The sequence below is a fragment of the Rhinoderma darwinii genome, chromosome 4, assembly GCF_050947455.1.
Source record: "Rhinoderma darwinii isolate aRhiDar2 chromosome 4, aRhiDar2.hap1, whole genome shotgun sequence".
Classification (NCBI taxonomy): Eukaryota; Metazoa; Chordata; class Amphibia; order Anura; family Rhinodermatidae; genus Rhinoderma; species Rhinoderma darwinii.
In genome coordinates, this window is record NC_134690.1 from 288,490,418 (window position 1) to 288,504,163 (window position 13,746).

General features: G+C 41.3%; 1 protein-coding gene across 2 annotated transcripts in view; it reads right to left on the reverse strand.

Moving 5' to 3' along the window:
- Nucleotides 1-13,746, reverse strand: part of HIVEP2 (HIVEP zinc finger 2) — a 407,742-nt gene that overhangs the window by 261,021 nt on the left and 132,975 nt on the right. For both annotated transcript variants that reach the window (XM_075862585.1, XM_075862584.1), the window contains exon 2: nt 7,821-7,947. The gene's annotated coding sequence lies outside the window, so the exon portion shown is untranslated. The remainder of the gene's footprint in view (nt 1-7,820; nt 7,948-13,746) is intronic.

A 13,746-nucleotide genomic window follows, 5' to 3' on the forward strand; every position in this document is an offset into this window, starting at 1 on the left:
TGCAGACCTCAGTCTTCTCGCTAGCATCTCCCTCACAGGAGACGCCAGCACATGCAGCCACTCTGTTCTGAAGTGTCCTGCAAAATATTAACAATTATCCCCAGATCATCCTGGACTATAAAAAGGGCTGTGCCCTTTCACTCCCTTGAGCGTTGTTGTGTATTCCCATGTTAGTCTTAGCAAATGGTCCCTTAGTGTTATCTTGTACCCAGTGTTCCCGTATCCTGCTTCTTGTATCCTGTATCCCGTGCTGTGTTTGTTCCTGTGTCTTATCCAGTGTTGGAATCTTCTGGTATCATCTGCTACACCTGCTGTAATACACCACGTCTGGTGTCATCTGCCACGCCTGCTGTAATACACCACGTCTGGTGTCATCTGCCATGCCTGCTGTAATACACCACGTCTGGGGTCATCTACCACGCTTGCGGTAATATACCACATCTGGTGACATCTGCCACGTCTGACGTCATCTACCACATCACGTTCCATCCGTGCCAAAGCCTCTGCTACTGTCTGGACTCTTACAGGTACTCTTGTACTAGGAGTTTGCATAGACTTTATAGACTATTGTTTGGCCAGCTACTACTCCGCTATGTGCGGTCTAGTGGGTCCACATACTCACAGATTGTGACACTGAGCTTAGTTTTGGAGCTGTATATATTTACTGAGCTTTGTTCTGGTGCTGTATTTATGTACTGAGCTTATCTTTGATGCTGTATATTTGTACTGAGCTTTGTTCTGGTGCTCTATATAGGTACTGAGCTTTGTTCTGGTGCTGTATTTATGTACTGAGCTTATTTCTGGTGCTGTATATTTGTACTGAGCTTTGTTCTGGTGCTGTATTTCTGAACTGAGCTTAGTTTTGGTGCTGTATTTATGTACTACGCTTCGTTCTGGTACTATTTATACGTATTGAGCTTGGTTCTGGTGCTGAATTTATGTACTAAGCTTGGTTCTGGTGTTGTATTCATATACTGAGCTTTGTTCTGGTGCTGAATTTACGGAATGAGCTTGGTTCTGGTGTTGTATTTATGAACTGAGTTTAGTTTTGGTGCTGCGTATATATGTATTGTGCTTGTTCTAATGCTGTATACATGTACTGAGCTTAATTCTGGTGCTTTATTTAGGTACTGAGCTTGGCTCTGGTGTTGTATTTATATACCAAGGTTTGTTCTGGTTCTGTATAAATGTACTGCGTTTTGTTCTGGTGCTGTATTTATGTACTGAGCTTTGTTCTGCTGCTGTATTTATATAGTAAGCTTTGTTTTGGTGCCGTATAGACATACTGAGCTTAGTTCTGGTGCTGTAATTATATAGGATATATTTCTAATAACAAAATTGCAGGGTAGAAGGAATTGTCACAATTTATTGTCTATTCAATGGAAACCTGACAATATTTCCAAACATTCCCCTGTATATTTTTGTCAGATGCAGCAAAATCTATAAAATGAACTTTTAAAATGGCATGCGCTTTATGCTAATTACTCTTTAAATGGTCATTGGGCGGTGCTGCTATCCTGAAGATTCACACCGTCCTGACTCCACCCACCTTTCCTTGCATGATTGACACCACCCTGGCAGCTCTACATCACTACCAGTATCCTCCAACTTTCTCGGATGCGCCACTGCCTTGTACTCCATGGGCATGCACCAGGTGTACTCTGCCCAGCTTCATCGCTGCACCGTGCACGCTAGGGAAGTACAAGGCAATATAGGAGGCTGGTAGTGATGCAGACAGGGGGATGTCAATCAAAATCTGGGGGGTGCCATTTCAATTTTTACCTCAGGCAACAGAAAAGCTAGGAATGGCCCTTCTCATGGTGTCTTATACATATCAATGTCACATCGCAGTAACAGCCGATACAACTGTAAATTACAACTGGCTCTACTACAAAGAAAAACATAAACTTTACTAGTCACCCAAGTGTATAAAAATATTTAAATAGAACTACAGAAGAGATGTAGCTCCTGTTACTGGACCCTTTGATGTTATGTATCAGGGTTTGCTTACTACAAGAATTGATCATTTATATAAGACTGTCAACAATATTTTGGGAGATTTACAAAGGCATCCAGACTATGTGTTCACCACAACCCTTACAAAATCTCAACCTCGCTACATCAGAAGCCTGACAATTTGTGTACCAGCCCCAGAATTACTTAAAACCAATGCAGCTTCAAGAATTATTTACTAGAAGTCAATTCCAAAAATAGATCTCATAGTGTGTTCATTCACAAGTGCAAAACCAGCAGTGCCACTGTGTGAAGATATATAGAAAAAAAGCATTATTTTAAGAGATAACCACAATAATGCCCTATGTATGTGACATACTGTACCGCAAATGTGTATTATGGTATTATGCCCCTTAAAGGGGTTGTATATGAGATATAAATTATACACAAAAGAACTCCAATGAGTTGTGGCTGCACTACAAATCAATTCAAAGCTGCTTTTCTCACCCAGTGTTCACAGTTATGAACACTGGGTGATTAAAGCAGTTTTGAATGAATTTGGGGTGCAGCCTCAACACATTGGAGTTCTTTGTGCAAGTTTAAGTGGACAAAGTCAAATTCCCTGAGACTAGCACCCGCCATACAAGCCTTTTTTTACTGTGCGGCTCCTATTTTTGGGATTTCATATAAATCATACAGTGCCTACATGTCAGCAGTGTTGAGAAATTGAGCTAAAGCTAGCCATACACTTGAGATAGAAATCAGCCGAGTTTGCGGATTTCAGAGTTTAGCCGATGATATGTGTCTATAGGCGCAGCCTGGATGCCTTGGACAGAAGAATTGGGCATGTTGGAATTCACCTTTCCCGATCTTTTATTCCCTACTCCCTATTGAAGTAAACAAGAATGTTTGGCCGAATTGATCATGCATGGTTATGGTGAAGTCGGGAGAAATAGCTGTCAGATGATAAATGTATTGTGTTGTATCTCAAGTGTATAGTCGGCCTTAGGGAGAAGCATTGTCTCTGCTTCCCTTTATAGCCAAACTGAGGCCTGCTGGTGCCTCTGTAGACAGAGCTCCTTAAATAGAAACCTTTGCTATGTCTTCAGCAAGCACAGCCTCTGCCTTGCTCTAAATTAGTGGTGGGCCACTGGCAACCTGAGACCCTTTATTCCTTTCTTTCATCCATGTAGTGTACTGTGGGTAAAGTTTATAGCTCTGTGAACACGCTATGATGCCCTGTTACACACTCTTCTGTCCTGTGTACATAGACTGCTCTGTGTTGCATTTTCATATACTACGCTATGTGATACTGAGCAGTGTATGTATCCAAGAAAGATAATTATAATGTATTCAGACCCCATAGTTTTTGACATCTATAAAAAGTGTTTTCCATGAACTGATTTTTGCTATATTGATAGGGTCTGCCATAAATGTTTAATTGGTGGTAGTCTGACTGGAATCCTTACTGATACCGAACATTAGTTATTTTGTTTTTTATTGGACATATACCAAATATGTTACAAATGACATCATATCACACCAATTTAGAGGATATTACAGCCATGGAATCTAGCCTAAAATTGGGCCAACAGAAGGCACATTTACTGAAAAGCTTTTGGAAATTAACAGATTCTGGACAGTTTCCCAGTATGTGACCAAGATTTCTAGCAAGGCTAAAGTGGTGGTACAGAATTAGAAAAACATGGCTGCTTTTTCTTCCAGAAACAGGGCCACACCTGTCCATGAGTTGTGTTGGTATTGCAGCTCAGCTCCACTGAAGTGAATGGACAGGTTTGACACTGATTTTGGAAAAAAAAAAAAAATCTAATTCTATACAACCCCTTTAACAAAACTCAAACATCTCCACTGAAAGACGGCATTGGAAAAAGAATAGTATTTAAAATACTATGTGTGCACAACTGCGATTGAAGAAAAATTACAGGCAAGCTTTTTTTTTAAATATCCCGCCCACATCTTGTTTCCAATTCACCATGTGTAAAAAAAATCCTCACATCTAGAGGTGGCAATGCAAAATAGAAGCCGAAAAGATTTAATATTATTTGTGCTAAATTCCATACAACTGCCAAAAGTAAAGGTATTTATCATGGCATACTAAGTATTCAGCCACTATCATTGTAGAAACTTAGTAAAGCATATGCCGAAAGAGTGTCCTTTTGGCATATATTTGGCCTATATATGGTTGCCTCAACTGTAGAGAAAAGACGCAAATATGTTCTTCAATAAAACTTTTTTCTCCTTTTTTTATTTATTTCATACATCATTACATTTTAGAATTTTTAATTATACATTACAAAAAATCTCCACCCTACCTGTTTGAAACAGAAGGAAAATTACAAAAGCGTTACAAAAAAAACCAACTTAATGCAAGAATAAAACTATACTATATGTTTTGTGCATGTCAAATATAATGCTCGAAAAAGGTATGAACCTAGCCTAACATTATATGTCTTTGATTCTATTTTTTATTATTATTTTAGCTTTAACTCACATGGGGCATGTTATGACCAGCAGGTTGTAGATCCACCGGTTTGGCTTAGTTCCACCTCTAAGGACGTTATCTAAGTAGCCTCCCTGGCTTCACCCTTTAAAGGGATCTGGTCTTCGCTGTGGGGAGGCTACCATGTCGCTACCTCTTGAGGTGGTCCCAGCGGAGTAACTGCTGGCTTACTAAAAACAGGTACTGGCACATGGTACCTTAAAGGGGTTTTACTATCCGGGACATTTTTTAAATATCCACATATCCCACACTTATCTCTAGAACGGGGCCCCCTAAACCTCGTTCTACCACCCTGGGTTCCGGCTGAAGCATGTGATTCCTGACCATGAGGAAGAAATCAGCGTAGCTCTTTTCCGTAAATCCCATAGAGCTGAATGGCAGTTACGGAAACAGAATAGCTTGTATGCTACTCTGCTTCCGTAACGGTCATTCTCTATGGGACTTACGGAATCAGCGAGCTACGCTCTTTCTTCCTCATGGTCGGGAATCACATCTATCTGACATTTATGGCATATCCTGTGGATATGTCATAAATGTTCCTGACGGGAAAACCCCTTTAAATGATGGAAGCTGACAGCGGATCACTGGTCACAGGTGGGTAGTGGATAGCTAGACACAGGCAAGTAGTGGGTAGCTGGACACAGTTAGGTAAGAAGGTAGCTTGACACAGGCAGGTAGCGGGTAGCTGGATACAGGCAGGTAGCTGGATACAGGCAGGCAGCGGGTAGCTGGATACAGGCAGGCAGCGGGTAGCTGGATACAGGCAGGTAGCGGGTAGCTGGATACAGGCAGATAGCGGGTAGCTGGATACAGGCAGGTAGCGGGTAGCTGGATACAGGCAAGTAGGGGGTAGCTGGATACAGGCAAGTAACGGGAAGCTGGACACCAGCGGGTAGCGGGTAGCTGGACACAGGCAGGTAGAGTGTAGTTGGACAGAGGAGGACAGCAGATAGCAGACTGGATACAGGCTGGTAATGGATAACTGGATACAGGCAGACCACAGATAGCAATAGCGGACTGGACACAGGCTGACCAAATATAGTAATAGCAGACTGGATACAGGCTGGTAAGAGATTACTGGATACAGGCTGACAACAGATGGACATTCTGGTGGGAATGTCCAACTATTTATAGAATATGGGAGAGGATATTCTCATTATTTAATACTTTGATAAACAATAATGTAGAGATACTACCCCAAATAGGTCTCCTATCAGTTATACCGGGTTAGTTCTCCTCAGTAAAGAAAGGGATTCTGCTGCATTTTCTAATGGCAGTCAGAATGATTATTCCTCGTCATTGGAAATCTACTCAGGCTCCATCTTTAACCCCTTAAAGACCAGGCCAATTTGAGTTTTTTCATTTTCCTTTTTTCCTCCCCGCCTTCCAAAAGCCATAACTTTTCTATTTCTTTGTTGACATAGCCATATGAAGCCTTTATTTTTTGCGGAACAAGTTGTAGTTTTTCATGGCACCATTTATTGTACCACATAATGTACTGGGAATCTTAAAAAATATATATTTGTGGGGTGAAATGGGAAAAAAACAGCAATTACAGCATATTTTGGGGTGTTTTGTTTTTACAGCGTCCATCAGGCGGTAAAAACTACATATTCACCTTATTCTACAGGTTCATACGATTACGGCGAAAAAAAATATTAATATTTTTCGTTTTATGTTTTACCACTTTTAAAAAAATAAAACTATTTGCTAAAAAAAAGATGTTTTGTGTCGCCATGTTCTGAGAGCCATAACTTTTTTATTTTTCCATCAATTTAGAGGTTTGAGGGCTTAATTTTTGCGTGGCGAGCTGTAGTTTTCACAGATATCATTTTGGGGTACATGCAACTTTTTGATCACTATTTATTCCTTTTTTTTTGTAGAGCTAAGTTTACCAAAAACCAGCAATTTGCATGTTTTATATATTTTTTTTACGTCTTTCACAGAGCGGGTTGAGCAACACTATATTGTGATGGTTCGGACATTTACGGACGAGGCGATTTCAGTTATGTTAACTTTTATTTTTTTAACATTGCTTTAGGGAAAAAAATTGCTTGCGTGATATACTGCAATACTAATATATTGCACGATATCGTTATTCTGACAGTCAGGAGTGCAAAGATGGCAGACCTGGGGGCCTTGATTAGACACCCAGGCTGCCATAACAGCTGTCATCACCGGCCGATACCATCGCGGGGGGGCACGATGCCAGGTTCAAAGGAGAGCCCCCCTGATTCTAACAATTTAAATGCTGCGGTCGCGATTGACCGCAGCATTTAAGGTTTTAAACGGGCGGAATCATCTTTGATTATGGCCATTGCAGTGAGGTATCGGCTGTATAACACAGCCGTTATTCGCTGAGTATGGAGCGAGTTCAGCCCGTGAGCCTGCTCCATACTTCCATACTTCCCCTTAACGGCTTCCATGTACCAGTACGTGACATGTCGTTAAGGGGTTAAATGAATGAGCCATAGAAGTAAACCATTTCATGCACATGGAGAACTTGGTGGCCTTTGATAATAATAGGAATGAAGAGTTTTTTCGTACCTGGGTTGCCTGGATGCAATTTAGAGAAGGTAGAGAGGTGGCGGAATGGATGCAAATTATATATTCTTTCCCCCACTTCTCTCCTTTCCCTCTTCCTCCCCTTTTTTTTTTCCTCTTTTCTTTTCCTATTGTGTTTTTGAAGGGTAGACACCGTGGATATAACATTATTAATCACTTGGTGAATAAATGTATTAATTATTGATTTCATTTTTTATATTGAGCAGAGCAGCGTCTCTCTGGTAAGTAACTTATGGTGTCTGTACTACCCTATTTTCTTTTTGGACAATGTTAAAGAATGTCAGTATTATCTTTCATTATTCTTGTCCTTTTATTTTTTTTAAAAATAGATATATTTAAAGCTGACAATAAATAGCAATAGCGGACTGTAATCAGATGCACACAGAAACCTTCGCAGGATGCAACTGGATTATTCCAATGTTGCTCAGGCATCAGGTAGATAGTGGGGGTGCCTTAAATAGACCTGGGGGAAACAGTGATTGGTTGCGTGGTTTTTGAATTTTGCACGCACTCTCCCTTTTAGAGATGGCCAGCGCACGTGTACACTAGGGGCAGTGCCGCGAGCGGAGGACAACAGAAGAGGCCGATGGCCTGTGAGTGAGGCAGGCCGCCGAAATAGATATGAGACTCCACGGCAGGGACCACCGGCAAGAGCGAGACTCGTGGCTGGCATTACAGGCCTAACAAGATTGCTGATAACATCCCATCTGTACATGCATTTTAATATCAACGAGCCTCCCCTATTTCAAGCTTTTGATTAGATATGATAAAATGTACTTACTGGTTTAGGTGAAATATTCTTCAGTCTCAAGACATCCAAACAGGCAACAAATCTTGCAGCTCATTTCAACAACCAACTGTGAATTTGGGGGAATCCTTCCTTATATTTCCAAGAAATGTACAGGCAGCTGGAAAGTAAACACGAGATAAAATAAATAGATGTGCAGACAGAAATTCTCAGGAGGTTCATGCTTTTTTTTTTACAAGTAGTACTATTCCTCTCTCTGTGCAGATTAGCATATTTATCAATGACATTTATCAATAAATTTGCGCTTTTTGGTACATTTTATTAAAAAATTGTGTCTAATCTGGTTTGTGGTATATTTATTAACCATTTGGGCCACAATTTAGACCTTCACATAGAGCCTGGCATAGAAAAAGTGATGTCATTTTAGTCAATGTGAAAGTTAATGGCAGTGATGTATGTTGTGACAGCTTTATCAAATAGGGCATTAGTTATAAATCGGTCAAAAAATATCTAGAAAACTAGGAGAGCTTTAATTTAGACAATTGCTAAAATGACGCCACTTTTGATAAATGTGGTTTATTCTCATCCCCAAACAAAAACTAGCTAGCAATGACAGTCAAGGTTACATACACAGATCAGCCATAACATTAAAACCACTGAGCGACTTTGAAAGGGCCAAACTGCAGGACTTGTGGGGTACTCCCGGTATGCAGTGGTTAGTACCTAGCAAAAGAGGCCAAAGGAAAAACAACTGGTGACCCGGCAACAGGGTCATGAGCACCCAAGGTTTATTGATGTGCCTGAGGAAAAAAGACTAGCTCGTTTGGTCCGATCCCACAGAACAGTTATTGTAGCACAAATTGCTAAAAAAATTATTGCTGGCTTTCATAGGAAGGTGTCAGAACACACAGCGCAGTGCAGCTTGCTACATTTGGAACTGCGTAGCTGCAGACCGGGTAGAGTGTCCATGCTGCCACCAGTCCACCCCTGAAAGCATCTACGATAGGCATGTCAGTATCAGAACTGGACCATGCAGCAATAGAAGAAGGTGGTCTGGTCTGATAAATCACGTTTCTTCTTACTTCATGTGAACTGCTAGGTGCCCGCATGCCAGGAAAAGAGATGGCACCAGGATGCAATATGGGAAGAATGGAAGCCAGGGAAAGCAGTGTGAAGCTCTGGGCAATGTTCTGTTGGGAAACCTTGATTTCTGGAATTCATGTGGATGTTACTTTGACACTTACCACCTGCCTTAGCATTCGTGCACACTAAGTATACCCCTTCAAGGCGACAGTATTCACTTATGGAAGTGCCTCTTTTAGCTGAACAATCTGCCCTGCCACATCTGTGCTTTTGTGGGATGTGCTGGAAAGACAAGTCCGATCCATGGGGGCCCAACTCTGTAACTTGCAGAACTTAAAGGAGTAACCCCATCTCGGACATTAATGGCACATACAAATATAAATGTCTTATAGATGCGCATCCCACCTCTGGGATCCACAGCTATCTCGAGAATTAGGCCCCCTGACTCCCCATTCGACCTTCTGCTGCTGGGCTTTGGCCGCTGAATTGCAAAGTAGCTAGGTTTTCCAGGAACAGCTGAGCGTGTAAGGCTGGGTTCACACGAGCATGTTACGTCCGTAATGGACGGAACGTATTTTGGCCGCAGGTCCCAGACCAAACACACTGCAGGGAGCCGGGCTCCTAGCATCATAGTTATGCACGATGCTAGGAGTCCCTGCCTCGCTGCCGGACAACTGTCCCGTACTGAAAACATGATTACAGTACGGGACAGTTGTCCCGCAGCGAGGCATAACATGCTTGTGTGAACCCAGCCTTATGCTACACTGTTTCCAGAACTCAGGAGCTACTGAAATAGCATAGCTCGCAGTGTTATGCGGTGTCCGTAACTCCCATTTACTTTTATAGGAGTTCCGTAAACAGAGTTGGAAAACGCACTCGGCTATTTTCAGAAAACCTGCCTTTCCGGAAAAGCCAAGCGTCAGAGGTGGGACTCCTCTGCATATGCCATAAATGTTCGAGATGAGAATACCCCTTTTAACGATCTGCAGTTAATGTCTTTGTAAGGGTATGTTCACATGCAGTGTTTTCAGACGTAATTCGGGCGTTTTACGCCTCGAATTACGCCTGAAAAAATGCCCTTAATACGCCTACAAACATCTGCCCATTGATTTCAATGGGAATTACGATGTTCTGCTCCCACGAGCCTTTATTTTACGCGTCGCTGTCAAAATACGGCGCGTAAAATGATGGCTCGTCCAAAGAAGTGCAGGACACTTCTTTGGATGGTTTTGGAGGCGTTTTTCATTGACTCCATTGAAAAACAGCTAAAAAAAGGCCGTAAAAAACGCAGCGAAAAACGCGAGTTGTTAAAAAAAAAGTCTGAAAATCAGGAGCTGTTTTCGCCTGAAAACAGCTCCGTATTTTCAGACGTTTTTGTTCACTGTATGTGAACATGCCCTAACAGATACCACAGGACACCTTCAGAGGTCTTGTGGAGTCCATTCTTCGAGTGGTCAGAGATTTTTTGACGACACGAGGGGAACCAACATAATAATAGCTAGGTGGTTTTAATGTTATGGCTTAATGGTGTATAGTAGATAACAATCATGAAGCGATCTCTTTAATATAGACAGTGTTTCAAATTCATTCACTAAAGGGACAGTGTGTATACCCCCGCAGAATATGGCACATACATGTTTATGATTTCATAAAAAGCAAGCTATATGGATCCCTGTAAACAAACACTAGTCTCACTGCGTACACTTTTTAATAGTTTATATTAGCAAAATAATGCACTGCATATGCTATGTAAGTGTCACATTACCTAGTCATATATATATGTATATATATATATATATATATATATATATATATATATATATAGACACACATACATTAACTAAAATATATTGGGCTTTTATCTGTTAGCAAAGGCACTATTTCTGTTAGTCCTCGGAGTAAATGACAGAACTATCCATTAAAGCGCCGCATATTAGGTTTATTTTAGCACACATTTTACAATGAACTGGGATTACTGAAATTTAGGTAAACAGATAGAATTTCGATTTTGGTTGGTGGATCCTGGGAATTTTGCCAACTGCTGACATTTTTGGGTCTACAGTGATCAGAAGTTTGTTTTCTCCTGGGATATATGGCATCAGGAGGTGCCACCTATCCCTGCTTCCAAGATAGTTAGGGCTCATTCACATGAGCGTAAATCTCGACCATCTGCTGTGCTGATTTCAATGGGGCTATTTACACATGCGTGAGTTTTCACGCAGCGAGCGTCCGTTGCGTGAAACTCACAGCATGTCCTGTATTGGTGCGTTTTCACATAACTAGCTGCCCATTGAAGTCAATGGATGTGTGAAAACCACGGGCAGCACACAGACGACATCCGTGTGCTGTCCATGTTTTACGTATCAATTACATTTTTACAAAAAGTGCTTGCCAGTGCGTGAAAAACACATGCCACTTGCAAAGTACACTGATGCAAAACGCAACGCACACGGACAGATTTACACACGTAAATCTGTCACGCTCGTGTGATTGTAGCCTTAGGTTGACACGAATCTGCATATTTATAGTGGAGTAAGCGGATATGGCTGTCTCAGCGGACTGTTATCTCATGTCCAGCTGTAAGGGCCATTTACACAAATAAAATGAACAAAGTGACAATATGTTGGTGATGTGTTGATCTACCAGATGCACCTGATTGGTACGAGTACAGAACAGAATATTTATTTATATAGCACTGACATATTCCGCAGCGCTGTACAGAGGTCCTCTTTTACTGTCCCCATCGAGGCTCACAATCTAAATTCCGTATCGGTATGTTTTTTGGGGTGTGGGAGGAAACCTGAGTACCTGGAGGAAACCCATGCAAACTCGGGGAGAACATTCAAACTCCATGCAGACGTTTGCCACAAAAAAAATACTGCACAAATTGAGGCCATCATTCGTATAATAGGAGTCTCACATTGTCAACAAAAGTCTGTTTTGCAAATTGTTGTAATTGTAATATTTCTTGATCACTAATTGTTTACATTCATATATGTGTCAGACTGTTTTGAGTTTGAGGGTTGTCTTTTCAATTGCACATTTTAATCAACTTTAAGGAGCAAAATTCAATAAGCAAAGTATACAAAATCTAGAAAGCACAACTTGTTTGGTGGTTTAACTTTAAACTTTTAGAAGTAATTGAGAAATGTCCAAAAGTCAGATCAGAGGCCAACAGAAGCAAGGGGAGTGCCCTGACTGCTAACGTTTACCATTAGCCTTGTGTTTACTTGGGTTATGCAATAGATTAGGGATTTTCCAGTCATTGCCCCTTAGATGAAGCAATAAAGATACTGCAGATAATTACGCCATTGTTAGCAGGGAAAGCACATTCCTCTCTTAATAACCACACTACTCTCATAAAAAGACATATTGTACTTCAACCCAAGTTACCTCTTCAAACTGTAAACTTGATTCACATTTCCTTTTACGGAACTTTCAAATTTTAACCTATGGCCATAACAAGTGTAGAAGTTATCCATTGGATGAGACTTGTGGTAATATAAGAGTTTGACAGATGTGGCCTGAAAGCCTAACTGCTAAGCTGGCTAGGGATAATATAAAACTCTAGTTTAAAAAAGTTGATTCGCCTTTAAGAAAATGAGTTATTAATAAAAAACAAGGAATCAGAAGACTATAGCGGCCTTGCTAAATTACATTTATATAAATGTGTAATGATCTTGCTTCTGTATGACTTTACGATGGGAAAATAGAAGTTATACAAAAAGGGGGGGGGGATTAGGAGGCATTCCTGTAGCAACGGCATTTAGAAAAGGGGTTATTCAATAACCTCTATAAGGGTAGGCTTGTTGGTGTAAAGTGCTCCAGTCGCAGATGTCAAGTGGTTTAAAAATATATTCCTTGGTGTTCAATGGTTAAGTTCCCCTGTCCCTGGTGATCAGTGGTTTAATATCTAGTCCTTGGTTACTAGTAGTGTCAGAAGCTTTGGTGACTATGGGGACATGATACTGTGTGGAGGCACTAAGGGAGAACAATACTCAGTGTAGGCACCATGGTGTCATGCTACTGTGTGGGGAGGCAATATGGGGGCATTATACTCTGTGGGGAGGCACTATAGGTGTATTATACTGTGTAGAGGCATTATACTGTGTGGGGGTATTATACTGTGTGGGGAGGCAAAATGGGTCATGATACTGTGTGGAGGGACTATGGGGGCATGATACTGCGTGAGGGGCACCATGGGAACAATATTTTAGCTCTTGCTGGAAAGGGGTGGCACTCATGATATTTTTGCATTGGGCCCACTAATGTGATAAAACAGCCCTGACTTAGTGCCTCAGTCCCTGGGTTCCAGTAGCTTGTTGACCCTGGCTTAGTGCCCCAGGTCCTGATTTTTGGTCGTTTAGTGCTCTATTGGTCATTTACATTTCTGCTCACTTCAGAAAACTGTGCATGATAGCTTGATTGCACAAAGTTCTCAGTTTCTGCAATGATCTCTGTACCAAAGTTCAGTTAACCCCTTAGTGACCACCAATACGGCCCAGTCTAAGCCCTGTATGGGTGTCCCGTGCAGGCATGAGCCAGGGCTCGGCTGTCTGATGACAAATGCAATTGCGGGCCTCCAATGGGGTGTCATGGCAGCCGGTGGCCTGATAAAAGCCCCCAGGTCTGCCATAGGCATATGCCTATTAGGACGCGCCAGTGGCACAGCCTAATAGATTGCCTGTCAGATTTACACGACAGGCAATAATGCTTTGGTATACTAAGTATACAAAAGCATTATAGCAGTGATCTAAAGATCGCATAGTAAAGTCCCCTAGTGGGACTAAAAAAATAAGTAAGTAATGTGAAATAAAAATTATTAATAAAAATGACAGTAAAAAAATAAATAATACCATTTTTTTTCCATAAAAAT